This window comes from Phyllobates terribilis, unplaced genomic scaffold, assembly GCF_046119375.1.
Source record: "Phyllobates terribilis strain yellow unplaced genomic scaffold, ASM4611937v1 Scaffold_13__5_contigs__length_258822181, whole genome shotgun sequence".
NCBI classification, from domain to species: Eukaryota; Metazoa; Chordata; class Amphibia; order Anura; family Dendrobatidae; genus Phyllobates; species Phyllobates terribilis.
This window is the reverse complement of record NW_027362773.1, coordinates 10,311,354-10,336,900: the sequence shown is the minus strand read 5'-3', so window position 1 is coordinate 10,336,900 and position 25,547 is coordinate 10,311,354.

The following is a 25,547-nucleotide window of genomic DNA, read 5'->3' as shown; positions in this document are numbered from 1 at the left end:
TGCCGCAAGTCATGGGGGCCCCAAATAAGTGCCCCATGTCATGAGGGCCCAAAATGCATGCTGCATGTCATGGGGGCCCCAAATGCATGCCGCAAGTCAAGGGGGCCCCACGTGCATGCCGCATGTCATGGGGGCCCCAATTACGTGCAGCATGTCATGGCACATGCATGAGGCATGTCATTGGGGTCCCAAATGCATGACGCAAGTCATGGGGACCCCAAATAAGTGCCGCATGTCAAGAGTGCCCCACATGCATGTCGCATGTCATGGGGTACCCAAATGCATGTCGCATGTCATGAGGGCCCCAAATAACTGCCGCATGTCATGGGGGCCCCAAAAGCATGCCACATGTCATGGGGGCCCCAAATCCATGCCAATTGTCATGGGTGCCCACATGCATGCCGTATGTAATGAGGGCCCCACATGCATGCCGCATGTCATGGGGACCCGAGATGCATGTCGCATGTCATGGGGGCCACACATGCATGGCGCATGTCATGGGAGTTTCACGTGAATGCCACATTTCGTGGTTACCCCATGTGCATGTCGCATGTCATGGGTACCACAAATGCATGTCGCATGTCATGGGGGCCCCAAATGTATGCCGCATGTCATGGGGCCCCAAATGCATGCCACATGTCATGGGGGCCTCACATGCATGCCACATGTCATGGGGGCCCCAAATGCATGCCGCATTTCTTGGTTGTCCCATGTGCATGCCGTATAACATGGGTACCCCAAATGCATGCCGCATGTCATGGGGGCCCAATGGAATGCCTCATGTCGTGGGGGCCCCAAATGCATGCCACATGTCAAGGGGGCCCCAAGTGCAAGACGCATGTCATGGGGGCCCCAAATGCATGCCGCATATCATGGGGGCCCCAATTATGTGCCGCATGTCATGGGGACCCAACATGCATGCCGCATGTCATGCGGGTCCCAAATGCATGCCGCATTTCATGGGGGCCCCAAGTGCATGCAGCATGTCATTGAGCCCCAAATGCATGCTGCATGTCATGGGGCCCCAAATGCATGCTGCATGTCATGGGGGCCCAATGGAATGCCTCATGTCGCGGGGGCCCCAAATGCATGCCACATGTCATGGGGGCCCCAAATGCATGTCGCGTGTCATGGGGGCCCCAATTATGTGCCGCATGTTATGGGGGCCCAACATGCATTCCGCATGTCATGGGGGCCCCACGTGCATGCCGCATGTGATAGGGGCCCCAAAAGCATGCCGCATGTCATGGGGGCCCCAAATGTATGTTGCATGTCATTGGGGGCCCAAAATGCATGCCGCATGTCATGGGGGCGCCAAATGCATGCGGCATGTCATGGGGTCCCAAATGCATGCCACATGTCAAGGGGACCCCAAATGCATGCCGCATGTCAAGGTGGCCCCACGTGCATGCTGCATGTCATGGGGCCCCCAAATGCATGCCGCATGTCAAGGTGGCCCCACGTGCATACCGCATGTCATGTGGGGGCCCAAATGCGTGCCACACGTCATGGGGGGCCCACGTGCATGCCACATGTCATGAGGGCCCCAAGTGCATGACGCATGTCATGAGAGCCCCAAATAAGTGCCGCATATCACGGGGGCCCCAAATGCATGACGCATGTCAAGGGGGCCCCACATGCATGCCGCATGTCATGGGGGCCCCACATTCATGCCGCATGTCATCGTGGCCCCAAATGCATGCATATGTCATGGGGGCCCCAAATGCATGCCGCATGTCATGGGGTCTCCAAATGCAAGCCGCATGTCATAGGGGGCCCCAAATGTATGCCTCATGTCATGATGGCCCCAAATGCATGCCGCATGTCATGGGGGCCCCACATGTATGGCGCATGTCACGGGGGCCGAACATGCATGCCGCGTGTCATGGGGCCCCAAATTCAAACCACATGTCTTAGGGGCCCCACGTGCATGCCGCATGTCATGGGGGCCCCAAATGCATGCCGTATGTCATGGGGCCCCACATGCCTGCCGCATGTCATGGGGGCCCATGTTCATGCCGCATGTCATGGGGTCCCCAAATGCATGCAGCATGTCATGGTGGCCCCACGTGCATGCCGCATGTCATGGGGGCCCCAAATGCATGCCGCATGTCATGGGGGCCCCACGTGCATGCCACAAGTCATGGGGGGCCCAAATGCATGCCGCATGTCTTGGCGGCCCCACTTGCATACAGCATGTCATGGGGGAACCAAATGCATGCCGCAAGTCATGGGGGGCCCAAATGCATGCCGCATGTTATGGGGGCCCAAATGCATACAGCATGTCATGGGGGCCCCAAATGCGTGCCGCATGTCATGTGGGGGCCCACATGCATGGCGCATGTCATGGGAGCCCCACTTGCATACAGCATGTCATAGGGGGCCCCAAATGTATGCCGCATGTCATGATGGCCCCAAATGCATGCCTCATGTCATGGGGGCCAAAAATGCATTCAGCATGTTATGGGGGCCCCAAATGCACGCTGCATGTCATGGGGGACTCAAATGCATGCCACATGTCATGGGGGCCCCAAATGCATGCCGCATGTCATGGGGGCCACACATGCCTGCCGCATGTCATGGGGGCCCATGTTCATGCCGCATGTCATGGGGTCCCCAAATGCATGCCGCATGTCATGGTGGTCCCACGTGCATGCCGCATGACATTGGCACCCCAAATACATGCCCAATGTCATGGGGGCCCCACGTGCATGGCGCATGTCATGGGTACTCCAAATGCATGCCGAATGTCATGTGGGCCCCAAATGCATGCCCCAGGTCCTGGGGGCCCCACTTGCTTCCCGAATGGCATGGGGGCCCCAAATGCATGCCGCATGTCATGGGGGCCCAAATGCATGCCGCATGTCTTGTGGGCCCCAAATGCATGGGGCATGTCATGGGGGCCCTACGTGCATGCCACAAGTCACGGGTACCCAATATGCAAACCGCATATCATGGGGGCCCCACCTGCATGCCGCAGATTATGAATGCCCCAAATGCATGCCCCATGTCATGGGGACCTCACATGCATGACACATTTCATGGGGGCCCCAAATGCATGCCGCATGTCATGTTGGCCTCACATGCAAGCCGCATGTCATGGGGGCCCCACGTGCATGCATCAAGTCATTGAGCCCCAAATGCATGCTGCATGTCATGGGGCCCCAAATGCATGCCGCATGTCATGAAGACCTCAAATGCATGCCGCATGTCAATGGGGCCCCACATGAATTCCACATGTCATGAGGGCTCCACATGCTTGCCGCATGTCATGGGGGCCCCACATGCATTCCCTATGTAATGGGGGCCCCAAATGCATGCTGTATGTCATGGGGGCCCCAAATGTATGTCGCATGTCATGTGGGCCCCACATTCATGCTGTGTGTCATGGGGGCCCCAAATAGTTGCCGCATTTCATGTGGGCCCCGCGTGCATGCCGCATGTCTTGGGGGCCCCAAATACGTGCCGCATGTCATGGGGCTCCACATGCATGCCGCATGTCATGGGGGCCCCACATGCATACCGCATGTCACGGGGGCCCCAAATTCATGCAGAATGTCATGGGGGCCCCAAATACGTGCCGCATGTCATGGGGTCCCCACGTGCATGCTGCGTGTCATGGTGGCTCCACATGCATACCGCATGTCCTGGGGGCCCCATGTGCATGCCGCATGTCATGGGGTCCCCAAATGCAAGCCGCATGTCATAGGGGGCCCCAAATGTATGCCTCATGTCATGATGGCCCCAAATGCATGCCGCATGTCATGGGGGCCCCAAATGCATGCCGCATGTCATGGGGCCCCACATGTATGGCGCATGTCACAGGGGCCGAACATGCATGCCGCGTGTCATGGGGCCCCAAATTCATGCCACATGTCTTAGGGGCCCCATGTTCATGCCGCATGTCATGGGGTTCCCTAAATGCATGCAGCATGTCATGGTGGCCCCACGTGCATGCCGCATGTCATGGGGGCCCCAAATTCATGCAGAATGTCATGGGGGCCCCAAATACGTGCCGCATGTCATGGGGTCCCCACGTGCATGCTGCATGTCATGGTGGCTCCACATGCATACCGCATGTCATGGGGGCCCCATGTGCATGCCGCATGTCATGGGAGAGCCAAATGCATGCCGCATGTCATGGAGGCCAGAAATGTATGCTGCATTTCATGGGGTCCCCAAATTCATTCTGCATGTCATGGGGGCCCAAAATGTATGCCACATGTCATGGGGGCCCCAAATATGTGCCGCATATCATGGGGGCCCGATGTGCATGCCAAATGTCATGGGGGCCCCAAATGTATGCAGCATGTCATGGGAGCCCCAAATGCATGGCGCATGTCATGTGGGCCCCAAATGCATGCCACATATCATAGGGGCCCCACGTGCATGCCGCATGCCATGTATACCCCAAATGCATGCCGCATGTCATGGGAGCCCCAAATGCATGTCGCTTGTCATGGGGGCCCCTAATGCATGCCGCATGTCATAGGGGCCCCAAATACGTGCTGCATGTCATGAGGGCCCCACGTGCATGCCGCATGTCAGGGGGGCCCCAAATGCATGCCGAATGTCATGGTGGTCCCACGTGCATGCCGCATGTCATGGGGGTACGAAATGCATGCTGCATGTCATGTGGGCCCCAAATGCATGCCGCATGTCATGGGGGCTCCACATGCATTAAGCATGTCATTGGGGCTCCAAATGCATGCCGCATGTCATGGGGGCCCAAAATGCATGCTGTATGTCATGGGTGCCCCACATGCATGCCGCATGTCATGGGGGCCCCAAATGCATGCCGCATGTCATGGGGGCCCCAAATACGTGCCGCATGTCATTGGGGCCCCACGTTCATGCCGCATGTCAGGGGGGCCCAAATGCATGCCGCATGTCATAGGGGCCCTACGTGCATGCCTGATGTGATAGGGGCCCCAAAAGCATGCCGCATGTCATGGGGGCCACAAATGTATGTCGCTTGTCATGGGGGCCCCAAATGCATGCGGCATGTCATGGTGGTCCCTGCATGCATGTGGCATGTCATTGGGGCCCCGCATGCATGCGGCAAGTCATGGGGGCCCCACATGCATGCCGCGTGTCATGGGGGCCACAAGTGCATGCCACATGTCATGGGGGCCCCAAATGTATGCCGCATGTCATGCGGGTCCCAAATGCATGCCGCATTTCATGGGGGCCCCAAGTGCATGCAGCATGTCATTGAGCCCCAAATGCATGCTGCATGTCATGGGGCCCCAAATGCATGCTGCATGTCATGGGGGCCCAATGGAATGCCTCATGTCGCGGGGGCCCCAAATGCATGCCACATGTCAAGGGGGCCCCAAGTGCAAGACGCATGTCATGGGGGCCCCAAATGCATGTCGCGTGTCATGGGGGCCCCAATTATGTGCCGCATGTTATGGGGGCCCAACATGCATTCCGCATGTCATGGGGGCCCCACGTGCATGCCGCATGTGATAGGGGCCCCAAAAGCATGCCGCATGTCATGGGGGCCCCAAATGTATGTTGCATGTCATTGGGGGCCCAAAATGCATGCCGCATGTCATGGGGGCGCCAAATGCATGCGGCATGTCATGGGGTCCCAAATGCATGCCACATGTCAAGGGGACCCCAAATGCATGCCGCATGTCAAGGTGGCCCCACGTGCATGCTGCATGTCATGGGGCCCCCAAATGCATGCCGCATGTCAAGGTGGCCCCACGTGCATACCGCATGTCATGTGGGGGCCCAAATGCGTGCCACACGTCATGGGGGGCCCACGTGCATGCCACATGTCATGAGGGCCCCAAGTGCATGACGCATGTCATGAGAGCCCCAAATAAGTGCCGCATATCACGGGGGCCCCAAATGCATGACGCATGTCAAGGGGGCCCCACATGCATGCCGCATGTCATGGGGGCCCCACATTCATGCCGCATGTCATCGTGGCCCCAAATGCATGCATATGTCATGGGGGCCCCAAATGCATGCCGCATGTCATGGGGTCTCCAAATGCAAGCCGCATGTCATAGGGGGCCCCAAATGTATGCCTCATGTCATGATGGCCCCAAATGCATGCCGCATGTCATGGGGGCCCCACATGTATGGCGCATGTCACGGGGGCCGAACATGCATGCCGCGTGTCATGGGGCCCCAAATTCAAACCACATGTCTTAGGGGCCCCACGTGCATGCCGCATGTCATGGGGGCCCCAAATGAATGCCGTATGTCATGGGGCCCCACATGCCTGCCGCATGTCATGGGGGCCCATGTTCATGCCGCATGTCATGGGGTCCCCAAATGCATGCAGCATGTCATGGTGGCCCCACGTGCATGCCGCATGTCATGGGGGCCCCAAATGCATGCCGCATGTCATGGGGGCCCCACGTGCATGCCACAAGTCATGGGGGGCCCAAATGCATGCCGCATGTCTTGGCGGCCCCACTTGCATACAGCATGTCATGGGGGAACCAAATGCATGCCGCAAGTCATGGGGGGCCCAAATGCATGCCGCATGTTATGGGGGCCCAAATGCATACAGCATGTCATGGGGGCCCCAAATGCGTGCCGCATGTCATGTGGGGGCCCACATGCATGGCGCATGTCATGGGAGCCCCACTTGCATACAGCATGTTATAGGGGGCCCCAAATGTATGCCGCATGTCATGATGGCCCCAAATGCATGCCTCATGTCATGGGGGCCAAAAATGCATTCAGCATGTTATGGGGGCCCCAAATGCACGCTGCATGTCATGGGGGACTCAAATGCATGCCACATGTCATGGGGGCCCCAAATGCATGCCGCATGTCATGGGGGCCCCACATGCCTGCCGCATGTCATGGGGGCCCATGTTCATGCCGCATGTCATGGGGTCCCCAAATGCATGCCGCATGTCATGGTGGTCCCACGTGCATGCCGCATGACATTGGCACCCCAAATACATGCCCAATGTCATGGGGGCCCCACGTGCATGGCGCATGTCATGGGTACTCCAAATGCATGCCGAATGTCATGTGGGCCCCAAATGCATGCCCCAGGTCCTGGGGGCCCCACGTGCTTCCCGAATGGCATGGGGGCCCCAAATGCATGCCGCATGTCATGGGGGCCCAAATGCATGCCGCATGTCTTGTGGGCCCCAAATGCATGGGGCATGTCATGGGGGCCCTACGTGCATGCCACAAGTCACGGGTACCCAATATGCAAACCGCATATCATGGGGGCCCCACCTGCATGCCGCAGATTATGAATGCCCCAAATGCATGCCCCATGTCATGGGGACCTCACATGCATGCCACATTTCATGGGGGCCCCAAATGCATGCCGCATGTCATGTTGGCCTCACATGCAAGCCGCATGTCATGGGGGCCCCACGTGCATGCATCAAGTCATTGAGCCCCAAATGCATGCTGCATGTCATGGGGCCCCAAATGCATGCCGCATGTCATGAAGACCTCAAATGCATGCCGCATGTCAATGGGGCCCCACATGAATTCCACATGTCATGAGGGCTCCACATGCTTGCCGCATGTCATGGGGGCCCCACATGCATTCCCTATGTAATGGGGGCCCCAAATGCATGCTGTATGTCATGGGGGCCCCAAATGTATGTCGCATGTCATGTGGGCCCCACATTCATGCTGTGTGTCATGGGGGCCCCAAATAGTTGCCGCATTTCATGTGGGCCCCGCGTGCATGCCGCATGTCTTGGGGGCCCCAAATACGTGCCGCATGTCATGGGGCTCCACATGCATGCCGCATGTCATGGGGGCCCCACATGCATACCGCATGTCACGGGGGCCCCAAATTCATGCAGAATGTCATGGGGGCCCCAAATACGTGCCGCATGTCATGGGGTCCCCACGTGCATGCTGCGTGTCATGGTGGCTCCACATGCATACCGCATGTCCTGGGGGCCCCATGTGCATGCCGCATGTCATGGGGTCCCCAAATGCAAGCCGCATGTCATAGGGGGCCCCAAATGTATGCCTCATGTCATGATGGCCCCAAATGCATGCCGCATGTCATGGGGGCCCCAAATGCATGCCGCATGTCATGGGGCCCCACATGTATGGCGCATGTCACGGGGGCCGAACATGCATGCCGCGTGTCATGGGGCCCCAAATTCATGCCACATGTCTTAGGGGCCCCATGTTCATGCCGCATGTCATGGGGTTCCCTAAATGCATGCAGCATGTCATGGTGGCCCCACGTGCATGCCGCATGTCATGGGGGCCCCAAATTCATGCAGAATGTCATGGGGGCCCCAAATACGTGCCGCATGTCATGGGGTCCCCACGTGCATGCTGCATGTCATGGTGGCTCCACATGCATACCGCATGTCATGGGGCCCCCATGTGCATGCCGCATGTCATGGGAGAGCCAAATGCATGCCGCATGTCATGGAGGCCAGAAATGTATGCTGCATTTCATGGGGTCCCCAAATTCATTCTGCATGTCATGGGGGCCCAAAATGTATGCCACATGTCATGGGGGCCCCAAATATGTGCCGCATATCATGGGGGCCCGATGTGCATGCCAAATGTCATGGGGGCCCCAAATGTATGCAGCATGTCATGGGAGCCCCAAATGCATGGCGCATGTCATGTGGGCCCCAAATGCATGCCACATATCATAGGGGCCCCACGTGCATGCCGCATGCCATGTATACCCCAAATGCATGCCGCATGTCATGGGAGCCCCAAATGCATGTCGCTTGTCATGGGGGCCCCTAATGCATGCCGCATGTCATAGGGGCCCCAAATACGTGCTGCATGTCATGAGGGCCCCACGTGCATGCCGCATGTCAGGGGGGCCCCAAATGCATGCCGAATGTCATGGTGGTCCCACGTGCATGCCGCATGTCATGGGGGTACGAAATGCATGCTGCATGTCATGTGGGCCCCAAATGCATGCCGCATGTCATGGGGGCTCCACATGCATTAAGCATGTCATTGGGGCTCCAAATGCATGCCGCATGTCATGGGGGCCCAAAATGCATGCTGTATGTCATGGGTGCCCCACATGCATGCCGCATGTCATGGGGGCCCCAAATGCATGCCGCATGTCATGGGGGCCCCAAATACGTGCCGCATGTCATTGGGGCCCCACGTTCATGCCGCATGTCAGGGGGGCCCAAATGCATGCCGCATGTCATAGGGGCCCTACGTGCATGCCTCATGTGATAGGGGCCCCAAAAGCATGCCGCATGTCATGGGGGCCACAAATGTATGTCGCTTGTCATGGGGGCCCCAAATGCATGCGGCATGTCATGGTGGTCCCTGCATGCATGTGGCATGTCATTGGGGCCCCGCATGCATGCGGCATGTCATGGGGGCCCCACATGCATGCCGCGTGTCATGGGGGCCACAAGTGCATGCCACATGTCATGGGGGCCCCAAATGTATGCCGCATGTCATGGGGGCCCCAAATGCAAGCCACATGTCATGGGAGCCCCAAATGCATGCTGCATGTCATGTGGGCCGCAAATACATGCCGCATGTCATGGGGTACCCACGTGCATTTTGCATATCATGGGGGCCCCACATGCATTCCGCATGTCATGGGGGCCCCACATGCATGCAGCATGTCATGGGGGCCCCAAATGCATGCCGCATGTCATGGGGACCCCAAATGCATGCCGCATGTCATGGGTGCCCTACGTGCATGCCACAAGTCATGGGGGCCCCATATGCAAACCGCATGTCATGGGGGCCCCATATGCAAACCGCATGTCATGGGGGCCCCAGTTGCATGCCGCAGATTATGAAGGCCCCAATTGCATGTGACATGGGGGCCACAAGTGCATGCCGCATGTCATGGGGGCCCCAAATGTATGCCTCATGTCATGATGGCCCCAAATGCATGCTTCATGTCATGGGGGCCAAAAATGCATTCAGCATGTTATGGGGGCCCCAAATTCACACTCCATGTCATGGGGGACCCAACTGCATGCCGCATGTCATGGGGGCCCCAAATGCATGCCGCATGTCATGGGGGCCCCACATGTATGGCGCATGTCACGGGGGCCGAACATAAATGCCGCGTGTCATGGGGCCCCAAATTCATGCCACATGTCTTAGGGGCCCCACGTGCATGCCGCATGTCATGGGGGCCCCAAATGCATGCTGTATGTCATGGGGTCCCACATGCCTGCCGCATGTCATGGGGGCCCATGTTCATGCCGCATGTCATGGGGTCCCCAAATGCATGCCGCATGTCATGGTGGCCCCACGTGCATGCCGCATGTCACGGGGGCCCCAAATGCATGCCGCATGTCATGGGGGCCCCACGTGCATGCCACAAGTCATGGGGGGCCCAAATGCATGCCGCATGTCATGGGGGCCACAATTGCATACAGCATGTCATGGGGGAACCACATGCATGCCGCAAGTCATGGGGGGCCCAAATGCATGCCGCATGTCATGGGAGCCCCACTTGCATACAGCATGTCATAGGGGGCCCCAAATGTATGCCGCATGTCATGATGGCCCCAAATGCATGCCGCAAGTCATGGGGGACCCTAAATGCATGCCGCGTGTCATGGGGGCCCCAAATGCATGCCGCATGTCATGGGGCCCCACATGCCTGCCGCATGTCATGGGGGCCCATGTTCATGCCGCATGTCATGGGGTCCCCAAATGCATGCCGCATGTCATGGTGGTCCCACGTGCATGCCGCATGTCATGGGGGCCTCAAATGCATGCCGCATGTCATGGGGGCCCCACGTGCATGCCGCAAGTCGTGGGGGGCCCAAATGCATGCCGCATGTCATGGGGGCCCAAATGCATGCCGCATGTCATGGGGGCCCAAATGCATACAGCATGTCATGTGGGCCCCAAATACATGCCGCAAGTCATGGGGGGCACAAATGCATGCCGCATGTCATGGGGGCCCAAATGCATACAGCATGTCATGGGGGCCCAAAATGCATGCCGCATGTCATGTGGGGGCCCACATGCATGGCGCATGTCACGGGGGCCCCTCATGCATGGTGCATGGCATGGGGGCCCCACATGCATGATGCGTGTCATGGGGGACTCACATACATGCCGCATATCATGGGGGCCCAAATTCATGCTGCATGTCATGGGGGCCCCAAATGCATGCTGCATGTCTTGGGGTCCCCACGTGCATTCCGCATATCATGGGGGCTTCACATGCATACTGCATGTCAGGGGGGTCCCATGTGCATGCCGCATGTCATGGGTGCACCAAATGTATGCCACATGTCATGTGGGCCCCCAATACGTGACTCATGTCATGGGGGCCCGACATGCATGCCACAAGTCATGGGGGGCCCAAATGCATGCCACATATCATGGGAGCCCCACTTGCATACAGCATGTCATGGGGGAACCAAATGCATGCCGCAAGTCATGGGGGGCCCAAATGCATGCCATATGTCATGGGGGCCCCACTTGCATACAGCATGTCATAGGGGGCCCCAAATGTATGCCGCATGTCATGATGGCCCCAAATGCATGCCTCATGTCATGGGGGCCAAAAATGCATTCAGCATGTTATGGGGGCCCCAAATGCACGCTGCATGTCATGGGGGACTCAAATGCATGCCACATGTCATGGGGGCCCCAAATGCTTGCCGCATGTCATGGGGGCCCAACATGTATGGCGCATGTCACGGGGGCCGAACATGCATGCCGCGTGTCATGGGGCCCCAAATTCATGCCACATGTCTTGGGGGTCCCACGTGCATGCCGCATGTCATGGGGGACCCAAATGCATGCCGTATGTCATGGGGCCCCACATGCCTGCCGCATGTCATGGGGGCCCATGTTCATGCCGCATGTCATGGGGTCCCCAAATGCATGCCGCATGTCATGGTGGCCCCACGTGCATGCCGCATGTCATGGGGGCCCCAAATGCATGCCGCATGTCATGGGGGCCCCACGTGCATGCCGCAAGTCATGGGGGGCCCAAATGCATGCCCCATGTCATGGGGGCCCCACTTGCCTGCCGCATGTCATGGTGGCCCATGTTCATGCCGCCTGTCATGGGGTCCCCAAATGCATGCCGCATGTCATGGGGGCCCCACGTGCATGCCGCAAGTCATGGGGGGCCCAAATGGATGCCCCATGTCATGGGGGCCCCACTTGCATACAGCATGTCATGTGGGCCCCAAATGCATGCCGCATGTCAGGGGGGTCCCACATGCTTGCCGCATGTCATGGGGGCCCCAAATGCATGCCGCATGTCATGGGGGCCCCACGTGAATGCCGCATGTCATGGGGACCCCAAATGCATGCCGCATGTCATGGGGGCCCCAAATACATGCCCAATGTCATGGGGGCCCCACGTGCATGGCGCATGTCATGGGTACTCCAAATGCATGCCGAATGTCATGTGGGCCCCAAATGCATGCCCCAGGTCATGGGGGCCCCACGTGCTTCCCGAATGGTATGGGGGCCCCAAATGCATGCCGCATGTCATGGGGGCCCAAATGCATGCCGCATGTCTTGTGGGCCCCAAATGCATGGGGCATGTTATGGGGGCCCCACGTGAATGCCGCATGTCATGGGGACCCCAAATGCATGCCGCATGTCATGGGGGCCCCAAATACATGCCCAATGTCATGGGGGCCCCACTTGCATGGCGCATGTCATGGGTACTCCAAATGCATGCCGAATGTCATGTGGGCCCCAAATGCATGCCCCAGGTCCTGGGGGCCCCACGTGCTTCCCGAATGGCATGGGGGCCCCAAATGCATGCCGCATGTCATGGGGGCCCAAATGCATGCCGCATGTCTTGTGGGCCCCAAATGCATGGGGCATGTCATGGGGGCCCTACGTGCATGCCACAAGTCACGGGTACCCAAGATGCAAACCGCATATCATGGGGGCCCCACATGCATGCCGCAGATTATGAAGGCCCCAAATGCATGCCCCATGTCATGGGGACCTCACATGCATGCCACATTTCATGGGGGCCCCAAATGCATGCCGCATGTCATGTTGGCCTCACATGCAAGCCGCATGTCATGGGGGCCCCACGTGCATGCAGCAAGTCATTGAGCCCCAAATGCATGCTGCATGTCATGGGGCCCTAAATGCATGCCACATGTCATGAAGACCTCAAATGCATGCCGCATGTCATGGGGGCCCCACGTGCATGCAGCAAGTCATTGAGCCCCAAATGCATGCTGCATGTCATGGGGCCCCAAATGCATGCCGCATGTCATGAAGACCTCAAATGCATGCCGCATGTCAATGGGGCCCCACATGAATTCCACATGTCATGAGGGCTCCACATGATTGCCGCATGTCATGGGGGCCCCACATGCATTCCCTATGTAATGGGGGCCCCAAATGCATGCTGTATGTCATGGGGGCCCCAAATGTATGTCGCATGTCATGTGGGCCCCACATTCATGCTGTATGTCATGGGGGCCCCAAATGTATGTCGCATGTCATGTGGGCCCCACATTCATGCTGTATGTCATGGGGGCCCCAAATAGTTGCCGCATTTCATGTGGGCCCCGCGTGCATGCCGCATGTCTTGGGGGCCCCAAATATGTGCCGCATGTCATGGGGCTCCACATGCATGCCGCATGTCATGGGGGCCCCCCATGCATACCGCATGTCACGGGGGCCCCAAATTCATGCAGAATGTCATGGGGGCCCCAAATACGTGCCGCATGTCATGGGGTCCCCACGTGCATGCTGCGTGTCATGGTGGCTCCACATGCATACCGCATGTCCTGGGGGCCCCATGTGCATGCCGCATGTCATGGGGTCCCCAAATGCAAGCCGCATGTCATAGGGGGCCCCAAATGTAAGCCTCATGTCATGATGGCCCCAAATGCATGCCGCATGTCATGGGGGCCCCAAATGCATGCCGCATGTCATGGGGGCCCCACATGTATGGCGCATGTCACGGGGGCCGAACATGCATGCCGCGTGTCATGGGGCCCCAAATTCATGCCACATGTCTTAGGGGCCCCACGTGCATGCCGCATGTCATGGGGGCCCCAAATGCATGCCGTATGTCATGGGGCCCCACATGCCTGCCGCATGTCATGGGGGCCCATGTTCATGCCGCATGTCATGGGGTTCCCTAAATGCATGCAGCATGTCATGGTGGCCCCACGTGCATGCCGCATGTCATGGGGGCCCCAAATTCATGCAGAATGTCATGGGGGCCCCAAATACGTGCCGCATGTCATGGGGTCCCCACGTGCATGCTGCGTGTCATGGTGGCTCCACATGCATACCGCATGTCATGGGGGCCCCATGTGCATGCCGCATGTCATGGGAGACCCAAATGCATGCCACATGTCATGGAGGCCAGAAATGTATGCTGCATTTCATGGGGTCCCCAAATTCATTCTGCATGTCATGGGGGCCCAAAATGTATGCCACATGTCATGGGGGCCCCAAATATGTGCCGCATATCATGGGGGCCCGATGTGCATGCCACATGTCATGGGGGCCCCAAATGTATGCCGCATGTCATGGGAGCACCAAATGCATGCCGCATATCATAGGGGCCCCACGTGCATGCCGCATGCCATGTATACCCCAAATGCATGCCGCATGTCATGGGATCCCCAAATGCATGTTGCTTGTCATGGGGGCCCCTAATGCATGCCGCATGTCATAGGGGCCCCAAATACGTGATGCATGTCATGGGGGGCCCACGTGCATGCCGCATATCAGGGGGGCCCCAAATGCATGCCGAATGTCATGGTGGTCCCACGTGCATGCCGCATGTCATGGGGGTACGAAATGCATGCTGCATGTCATGTGGGCCCCAAATGCATGCCGCATGTCATGGGGGCTCCACATGCATGAAGCATGTCATGGGGGCCCCACATGCATTCCCCATGTCATGTGGGCCCCAAATGCATGCTGGATGTCATGGTGGCCCCACGTGCATGCCGCATGTAATGGGGCCCCACATGGCTGCCGCATGTCATGGGGGCCCATGTTCATGCCGCATGTCATGGGGTCCCCAAATGCATGCCGCATGTCATGGGGGCCCCACGTGCATGCCGCAAGTCATGGGGGGCCCAAATGCATGCCGAATGTCATGGGGGCCCTACTTGCATACAGCATGTCATGGGGTCCCCAAATGCATGCCGCATGTCATGTGGGGGTCCACATGCATGGCGCATGTCATGGGGGCCCCTCATGCATGGCGCATGGCATGGGGGCCCCAAATGCATGCTGCATGTCTTGGGGTCCCCACGTGCATTCCGCATATCATGAGGGCTCCACATGCATACCGCATGTCATGGGGGTCCCATGTGCATGCCGCATGTCATGGGTGCACCATATGTATGCCACAAGTCATGTGGGCCCCTAATACGTGACTCATGTCATGGGGGCCCGACATGCATGCCACAAGTCATGGGGGGCCCAAATGCATGCCGCATGTCATGGGGGCCCCACTTGCATACAGCATGTCATGGGGGAACCAAATGCATGCCGCAAGTCATGGGGGCCCAAATGCATGCCGCATGTCATGGGGGCCCCACTTGCATACAGCATGTCATAGGGGGCCCCAAATGTATGCCGCATGTCATGATGGCCCCAAATGCATGCCTCATGTCATGGGGGCCAAAAATGCATTCAGCATGTTATGGGGGCCCCAAATGCACGCTGCATGTCATGGGGGAACCAAATGCATGCCGCATGTCATGGGGGCCCCAAATGCTTGCCGCATGTCATGGGGGCCCCACATGTATGTCGCATGTAACGGGGGCCGAACATGCATGCCGCGTGTCATGGCGCCCCAAATTCATGCCACATGTCTTGGGGGTCCCACGTGCATGTCGCATGTCATGGGGGCCCCAAATGCATGCCGTATGTCATGGGTCCCCACATGCCTGCCGCATGTCATGGGGGCCCATGTTCATGCCGCATGTCATGGGGTCCCCAAATGTATGCCTCATGTCAAGATGGCCCCAAATGCATGCCTCATGTCATGGGGGCCAAAAATGCTTTCAGCATGTTATGGGGGCCCCAAATGCACGCTCCATGTCATGGGGGCCCCAAATGCATGCCGCATGTCATGGGGGCCCCAAATGCATGCCGCATGTCATGGGGGCCCCACATGCATGCCGCATGTCACGGGGGCCGAACATGCATGCCGCGTGTCATGGGGCCCCAAATTCATGCCGTATGTCATGGGGCCCCACATGACTGCCGCATGTCATGGGGGCCCATGTTCATGCCGCATGTCATGGGGTCCCCAAATGCATGCCGCATGTCATGGTGGCCCCACTTGCATTCCGCATGTCACGGGGCCCCCAAATGCATGCCGCATGTCATGGGGGCCCCACGTGCATGCCACAAGTCATGGGTGGCCCAAATGCATGCCGCATGTCATGGGGGCCCCACTTGCATACAGCATATCATGGGGGAACCAAATGCATGCCGCAAGTCATGGGGGCCCCAAATGTATGCCGCATGGCATGATGGCCCCAAATGCATGCCTCATGTCATGGGGGCCAAAAATGCATTCAGCATGTTATGGGGGCCCCAAATGCACGCTGCATGTCATGGGGGACCCAAATGCATGCCGCATGTCATTGGGGCCCCAAATGCATGCCGCATGTCATGGGGGCTCCACATGTATGGCGCATGTCACGGGGGCCGAACATGCATGCCGCGTGTCATAGGGGCCCAAATTCATGCCACATGTCTTGGGGGCCCCACGTGCATGCCGCATGTCATGGGGGCCCCAAATGCATGCCACATGTCATGGGGCCCCACATGCCTGCCGCATGTCAGGGGGGCCCATGTTCATGCCGCATGTCATGGGGTCCCCAAATGCATGCCGCATGTCATGGTGGCCCCACGTGCATGCCGCATGTCATGGGGGCCCCAAATGCATGCCGCATGTCATGGGGGCCCCACATGCATGCCGCAAGTCGTGGGGGGCCCAAATGCATGCCGCATGTCATGAGGGCCCCACTTGCATACAGCATTTCATGTTGGCCCCAAATGCATGCCGCAAGTCATGGGGGGCCCAAATGCATGCCCCATGTCATGGGGGCCCTAGATGCATACAGCATGTCATGGGGGCCCCAAATGCATGCCGCATGTCATGTGGGGGCCCACATGCATGACGCATGTCATGGGGGCCCCTCATGCACGGCGCATGGCATGGGGGCCCCACATGCATGCTGCGTGTCATGGGGGACTCACATACATGCCGCATGTCATGGGTGTCCAAATTCATGCCGCATGTCATGTGGGGGCCCACATGCATGACGCATGTCATGGGGGCCCCTCATGCACGGCGCATGGCATGGGGTGCCCCACATGCATGCTGCGTGTCATGGGGGACTCACATACATGCCGCATGTCATGGGTGCCCAAATTCATGCTGCATGTCATGGGGGCCCCAAAAGCATGCTGCATGTCTTGGGGTCCCCACGTGCATTCCGCATATCATGGGGGCTCCACATGCATACCGCATGTCATGGGGGTCCCATGTACATGCCGCATGTCATGGGTGCACCAAATGTATGCCACATGTCATGTGGGCCCCTAATACGTGACTCATGTCATGGGGGCCCGAAATGCATGCCACAAGTCATGGGGGGCCCAAATGCATGCCGCATGTCATGGGGGCCCCACTTGCATACAGCATGTCATGGGGGAACCAAATGCATGCCGCAAGTCATGGGGGGCCCAAATGCATGCCGCATGTCATGGGGGCCCCATGTGCATGCCGCAAGTCATGGGGGGCCCAAATGCATGCCCCATGTCATGGGGGCCCCACTTGCCTGCCGCATGTCATGGTGGCCCATTTTCATGCCGCATGTCAAGGGGTCCCCAAATGCATGCCGCATGTCATGGTGGCCCCACGTGCATGCCACATGTCATGGGGGCCCCAAATGCATGCCGCATGTCATGGGGGCCCCACGTGCATGCCGCAAGTCATGGGGGGCCCAAATGCATGCCCCATGTCATGGGGGCCCCACTTGCATACAGCATGTCAAGTGGGCCCCAAATGCATGCTGCATGTCACAGGGGCCCCAAATACATGCCGCATGTCATGGGTGCCCCACGTGCATGCCGCATGTCAGGGGGTCCCACATGCATGCCGCGTGTAATGGGGGCCCAAAATGCATGCCGCATGTCATGGGGGCCCCAAATACATGCCCAATGTCATGGGGGCCCCAAATGCAGGGGCATGTCATGGGGGGCCCAAATGCATGCCACATGTCATGGGGGCCCCACGTGCATGGCGCATGTCATGGGTACTCCAAATGCATGCCGAATGTCATGTGGGCCCCAAATGCATGCCCCAGGTCATAGGGGCCCCACGTGCTTCCCGATTGGCATGGGGCCCCAAATGCATGCTGCATGTCATGGGGGCCCAAATGCATGCCGCATGTCTTGTGGGTCCCAAATGCATGGGGCATGTTATGGGGGCCCTACGTGCATGCCACAAGTCACGGGTACCCAATATGCAAACCGCATATCATGGGGGCCCCACATGCATGCCGCAGATTATGAAGGCCCAAATGCATGCCCCATGTCATGGGGACCTCACGTGCATGCCACATTTCATGGGGGCCCCAAATGCATGCCGCATGTCATGTGGGCCTCACGTGCAAGCCGCATGTCATGGGGGCCCCACGTGCATGCAGCAAGTCATTGAGCCCCAAATGCATGCTGCATGTCATGGGGCCCCAAATGCATGCCGCATGTCATGAAGACCTCAAATGCATGCCGCATGTCAATGGGGCCCCACATGAATTCCGCATGTCATGAGGGCTCCACATGCTTGCCGCATGTCATGGGGGCCCCACATGCATTCCCTATGTAATGGGGGCCACAAATGCATGCTGTATGTCATGGGGGCCCCAAATGTATGTCGCATGTCATGTGGGCCCCACATTCATGCCGTGTGTCATGGGGGCCCCAAATAGTTGCCGCATTTCATGTGGGCCCCGCGTGCATGCCGCATGTCTTGGGGGCCCCAAATACGTGCCGCATGTCATTGGGCTCCACATGCATGCCGCATGTCATTGGGGCCCCACATGCATACCGCATGTCACGGGGGCCCCAAATTCATGCAGAATGTCATGGGGGCCCCAAATACGTGCCGCATGTCATGGTGTCCCCACGTGCATGCTGCGTGTCATGGTGGCTCCACATGCATACCGCATGTCATGGGGGCCCCATGTGCATGCCGCATGTCATGGGAGACCCAAATGCATGCCGCATGTCATGGAGGCCAGAAATGTATGCCGCATTTCATGGGGTCCCCAAATGCATTCTGCATGTCATGGGGGCCCAAAATGTATGCCACATGTCATGGAGGCCCCAAATATGTGCCGCATATCATGGGGGCCCGACGTGCATGCCACATGTCATGGGGGCCCCAAATGTATGCCGCATGTCATGGGAGCCCCAAATGCATGGCGCATGTCATGTGGGCCCCAAATGCATGCCGCATATCATAGGGGCCCCACGTGCATGCCGCATGCCATGTGTACCCCAAATGCATGCCGCATGTCATGGGAGCACCAAATGCATGTCGCTTGTCATGGGGGCCCCTAATGCATGCCGCATGTCATAGGGGCCCCAAATACGTGCTGCATGTCATGGGGGCCCCACATGCATGCCGCATGTCAGGGGGGCCCCAAATGCATGCCGAATGTCATGGTGGCCCCACGTGCATGCCGCATGTCATGGGGTTACGAAATGCATGCTGCAAGTCATGTGGGCCCCAAATGCATGCCGCATGTCATGGGGGCTCCACATGCATGAAGCATGTCATGGGGGCCCCACATGCATTCCTCATGTCATGTGGGCCCCAAATGCATGCTGCATGTCATGGTGGCCCCACGTGCATGCCGCATGTCATGGGGGTACGAAATGCATGCTGCATGTCATGTGGGCCCCAAATGCATGCCGCATATCATGGGGGCTCCACATGCATGAAGCATGTCATTGGGGCCCCACATGCATGCCGCCTGTCATGGGGGCCACAAGTGCATGCCACATGTCATGGGGGCCCCAAATGTATGCCGCATGTCATGGGCGCCCCAAATGCATGCCACATGTCATGGGAGCCCCAAATGCATGCTGCATGTCATGTGGGCCCCAAATACATGACGCATGTCATGGGGTCCCCACGTGCATTTCGCATGTCATGGGGGCCCCACATGCATTCCGCATGTCATGGGGGCCCCACATGCATGACGCGTGTCATGGGGCCCCAAATGCATGCCGCATGTCATGGGGGCCCCAAATGCATGCCGCATGTCATGGGTGCCCTACGTGCATGCCACAAGTCATGGGGGCCCCATATGCAAACCGAATGTCATGGGGGCCCCATATGCAAACCGCATGTCATGGGGGCCCCAGTTGCATGCCGCAGATTATGAAGGCCCCAAATGCATGTGACATGGGGACCACAAGTGCATGCCGCATGTCATGGGGGCCCCAAATGTATTCCGCATGTCATGGGGGCCCCAAATGCATTCTGCATGTCATGGGGGCCCCAAATGTATGCCACATGTCATGGGGGCCCCAAATATGTGCCGCATATCATGGGGGCCCGACGTGCATGGCGCATGTCATGTGGGCCCCAAATGTATGACGCATGTCATGGGGGCCCCAAATGTATGACGCATGTCATGGGGGCCCCAAATGTATTCTGCATGTCATTGGGGGCACCAAATGCATGCCGCACGTCATGGGGTCCCCACATGCATTCCGCATGTCATGGGGGCTCCAAATACGTGCCGCATGTCATGGGGGCCCTACGTGCATGCCACAAGTCACGGGTACCCCATATGCAAACCGCATGTCATGGGGGCCCCACATGCATTCCCCATGTCATGTGGGCCCCAAATGCATGCTGCATGTCATGGTGGCCCCACGTGCATGCCGCATGTCATGGGGGCCCCAAATACGTGCCGCATGTCATGGGGGCCCTACATGCATGCCGCATGTCAGGGGGGCCCCAAATGCATGCCGCATGTCATGGGTTCCCCACGTGCATTCCGCATGTCATGGGGGCTCTATATGCATGCCGCCTGTCATGGGGGCCCCACGTGCATGCCTCATGTGATAGGGGCCCCAAAAGCATGCCGCTTGTCATGGGGGCCCCAAATGTATGTCGCATGTCATGGGGGCTCCAAATGTATGCCGCATGTCATGGGGGACCCAAATGCATGCCGTATGTCATGGGAGCCCCAAATGCATGCTGCATGTCATGTGGGACCCAATTGCATGCCACATGTCATGGGGTCCCCACGTTTATACCGCATGTCATGAGGCCCCACATGCATGTGACATGTCATGGGGGCCCCACATACATGCCGCGTGTCATGGGGGCCACAAGTGCAAGCCGCATGTCATGGGGGCCCCAAATGTATGCCGCATGTCATAGGGGCCCCAAATGTATTCTGCATGTCATGGGGGCCCCAAATGCATGCCGCATGTCATGGGAGCCCCAAATGCATGCTGCATGTTATGTGGTCCCCACGTCCATTCCGCATGTTATGGGGGCCCCACATGCATGCCGCATGTTATGGGGGCTACAAGTGCATGACGCATGTCATGGGGGCCCCAAATGTATGCCGTATGTCATGGGGGCCCCAAATGCATTCTGCATTTCATGGGGGCCCCAAATTCATGCCCCATGTCATAGGGGCCCCACGTGCATGCCGCATGCCATGCGTACCCCTGATGCATGCCGCATGTCATGGGGGTCCCAAATGCATGTCGCATGTCATGGGGGCCCCTAATACTTGCCGCATGTCATGGGGGACCCAAATGCATTAAACATGTAATGGGGGCCCCAAATACGTGCCGCATGTCAGGGGGGCCCCAAATGCATGCCGCATGTCATGGGGTCTCCACGTGCATTCTGCATGTCATGGGGGCTCTATATGCATGCCGCCTGTCATGGGGGCCCCACGTGCATGCCTCATGTGATAGGGGCCCCAAAAGCATGCCGCTTGTCATGGGGGCCCCAAATGTATGTCGCATGTCATGGGGGCCTCAAATGCATGCGTCATGTCATGGGGGCTCCACATGCATGCCGCATGTCATGGGGCCCCGCATGCATGCGGCATATCATGGGGGCCCCACATGCATGCCACGTGTCATGGGGGCCACAAGTGCATGCCACATGTCATGGGGGCCCCAAATGTATGCCGCATGTCATGGGGGCCCCAAATGCATTCTGCATGTCATGGGGGCTCCAAATCTATGCCGCATGTCATGGGGGACCCAAATGCATGCCGTATGTCATGGGAGCCCCAAATGCATGCTGCATGTCATGTGGGACCCAATTGCATGCCACATGTCATGGGGTCCCCACGTTCATACCGCATGTCATGGGGCCCCACATGCATGTGACATGTCATGGGGGCCCCACATACATGCCGCATGTCATGGGGGCCACAAGTGCAAGCCGCATGTCATGGGGGCCCCAAATTTATGCCGCATGTCATGGGGGCCCCAAATGTATTCTGCATGTCATTGGGGGCACCAAATGCATGCCGCATGTCATGGGATCCCCACATGCATTCCGCATGTCATGGGGACTCCAAATACGTGCCGCATGTCATGGGGGCCCTACGTGCATGCCACAAGTCACGGATACCCCATATGCAAACCGCATGTCATGGGGGCCCCACATGCATTCCCCATGTCATGTGGGCCCCAAATGCATGCTGCATGTCATGGTGGCCCCACGTGCATGCCGCATGTCATGGGGGCCCCAAATACGTGCCGCATGTCATGGGGGCCCCACATGCATGCCGCATGTCATGGGGGCCCCGCATGCATGCGGCATATCATGGGGGCCCCACATGCATGCCACGTGTCATGGGGTCCACAAGTGCATGCCACATGTCATGGGGGCCCCAAATGTATGCCGCATGTCATGGGGGCCCCAAATGCATTCTGCATGTCATGGGGGCTCCAAATGTATGCCGCATGTCATTGGGGACCCAAATGCATGCCGTATGTCATGGGAGCCCCAAATGCATGCTGCATGTCATGTGGGACCCAATTGCATGCCACATGTCATGGGGTCCCCACGTTCATACCGCATGTCTTGGGGCCCCACATGCATGTGACATGTCATGGGGGCCCCACATACATGCCGCGTGTCATGGGGGCCACAAGTGCAAGCCGCATGTCATGGGGGCCCCAAATGTATGCCGCATGTCATAGGGGCCCCAAATGTATTATGCATGTCATTGGGGGCACCAAATGCATGCCACATGTCATGGGGTCCCCACATGCATTCCGCATGTCATGGGGGCTCCAAATACGTGCCGCATGTCATGGGGGCCCTACGTGCATGCCACAAGTCACGGGAACCCCATATGCAAACCGCATGTCATGGGGCCCCACATGCATTCCCCATGTCATGTGGGCCCCAAAAGCATGCTGCATGTCATGGTGGCCCCACGTGCATGCCGCATGTCATGGGGGTACGAAATGCATGCTGCATGTCATGTGGGCCCCAAATGCATGCCGCATGTCATGGGGGCTCCACATGCATGAAGCATGTCATTGGGGCTCCAAATGCATGCCGCATGTCATGGGGGCCCAAAATGCATGCTGTATGTCATGGGTGCCCCAAATACGTGCAGCATGTCATGGGGGCCCCACGTGCATGCCGCATGTCAGGGGGGCTCCAAATGCATGCCGCATTTCATGGGGGCCCCACTTGCATTCCGCATGTCATGAGGGCTCTACATACATGCCGCATGTCATGGGGGCCCTACGTGCATGCCGCATGTCATGGGGGCCCCAGATGTATGTTGCATGTCATTGGGGGCCCAAAATGCATGCCGCATGTCATGGGGGCCCCAAATTCATGCGGCATGTCATGGGGTCCCAAATGCATGCCACATGTCAAGGGGACCCCAAATGCATGCCGCATGTCAAGGTGGCCCCACGTGCATGCTGCATGTCATGGGGGCCCCAAATGCATGCCACATGTCAAGGTGGCCCCACGTGCATGCCGCATGTCATGTGGGGGCCCAAATGCGTGCCACATGTCATGGGGAGCCCACGTGCATGACACATGTCATGAGGGCCCCAAGTGCATGACGCATGTCATGAGAGCCCCAAATACGTGCCGCATATTACGGGGGCCCCAAATGCATGCCGCATGTCAAGGGGGCCCCACATGCATGCCGCATGTCATGGGGGCCCCACATTCATGCCGCATGTCATCATGGCCCCAAATGCATGCCGCATGTCATGGGGTCCCCAAATGCAAGCCGCATGTCATAGGGGGCCCCAAATGTATGCCTCATGTCATGATGGCCCCAAATGCATGCCGCATGTCATGGAGGCCCCAAATGCATGCCGCATGTCATGGGGGCCCCACATGTATGGCGCATGTCACGGGGGCCGAACATGCATGCCGCGTGTCATGGGGCCCCAAATTCATGCCACATGTCTTAGGGGCCCCACGTGCATGCCGCATGACATGGGGGCCCCAAATGCATTCCGTATGTCATGGGGCCCCACATGCCTGCCACATGTCATGGGGGCCCATGTTCATGCCTCATGTCATAAGGTCCCCAAATGCATGCAGCATGTCATGGTGGCCCCACGTGCATGCCGCATGTCATGGGGGCCCCAAATGCATGCCGCATGTCATGGGGGCCCCACGTGCATGCCACAAGTCATGGGGGGCCCAAATGCATGCCGCATGTCATGGCGGCCCCACTTGCATACAGCATGTCATGGGGGAACCAAATGCATGCCGCATGTCATGATGGCCCCAAATGCATGCCTCATGTCATGGGGGCCAAAAATGCATTCAGGATGTTATGGGGGCCCCAAATGCACGCTGCATGTCATGGGGGACCCAAATGCATGCCGCATGTCATGGGGGCCCCAAATGCATGCCACATGTCATGGGGGCCCCACATGTATGGCGCATGTCACGGGGGCCGAACATGCATGCCGCGTGTCATGGGGCCCCAAATTCATGCCACATGTCTTGGGGGTCCCACGTGCATGCCGCATGTCATGGCGGCCCCAAATGCATGTCGTATGTCATGGGGCCCCACATGCCTGCCGCATGTCATGGGGGCCCATGTTCATGCCGCATGTCATGGGGTCCCCAAATGTATGCCTCATGTCATGATGGCCCCAAATGCATGCCTCATGTCATGGGGGCCAAAAATGCATTCAACAAGTTATGGGGGCCCCAAATGCACGCTCCATGTCATGGGGGACCCAAATGCATGCCGCATGTCATGGGGGCCCCAAATGCATGCCGCATGTCATGGGGGCCCCACATGTATGGCGCATGTCACGGGGGCCGAACATGCATGCCGCTTGTCATGGGGCCTCAAATTCATGCCACATGTCTTAGGGGCCCCACATGCATGCCGCATGTCATGGGGGCCCCAAATGCATGCCGTATGTCATGGGGCCCCACATGCCTGCCGCATGTCATGGGGGCCCATGTTCATGCCGCATGTCACGGGGCCCCCAAATGCATGCCGCATGTCATGGGGTCCCCACGTGCATGCCACAAGTCATGGGGGCCCCACTTGCATACAGCATGTCATGGGGGAACC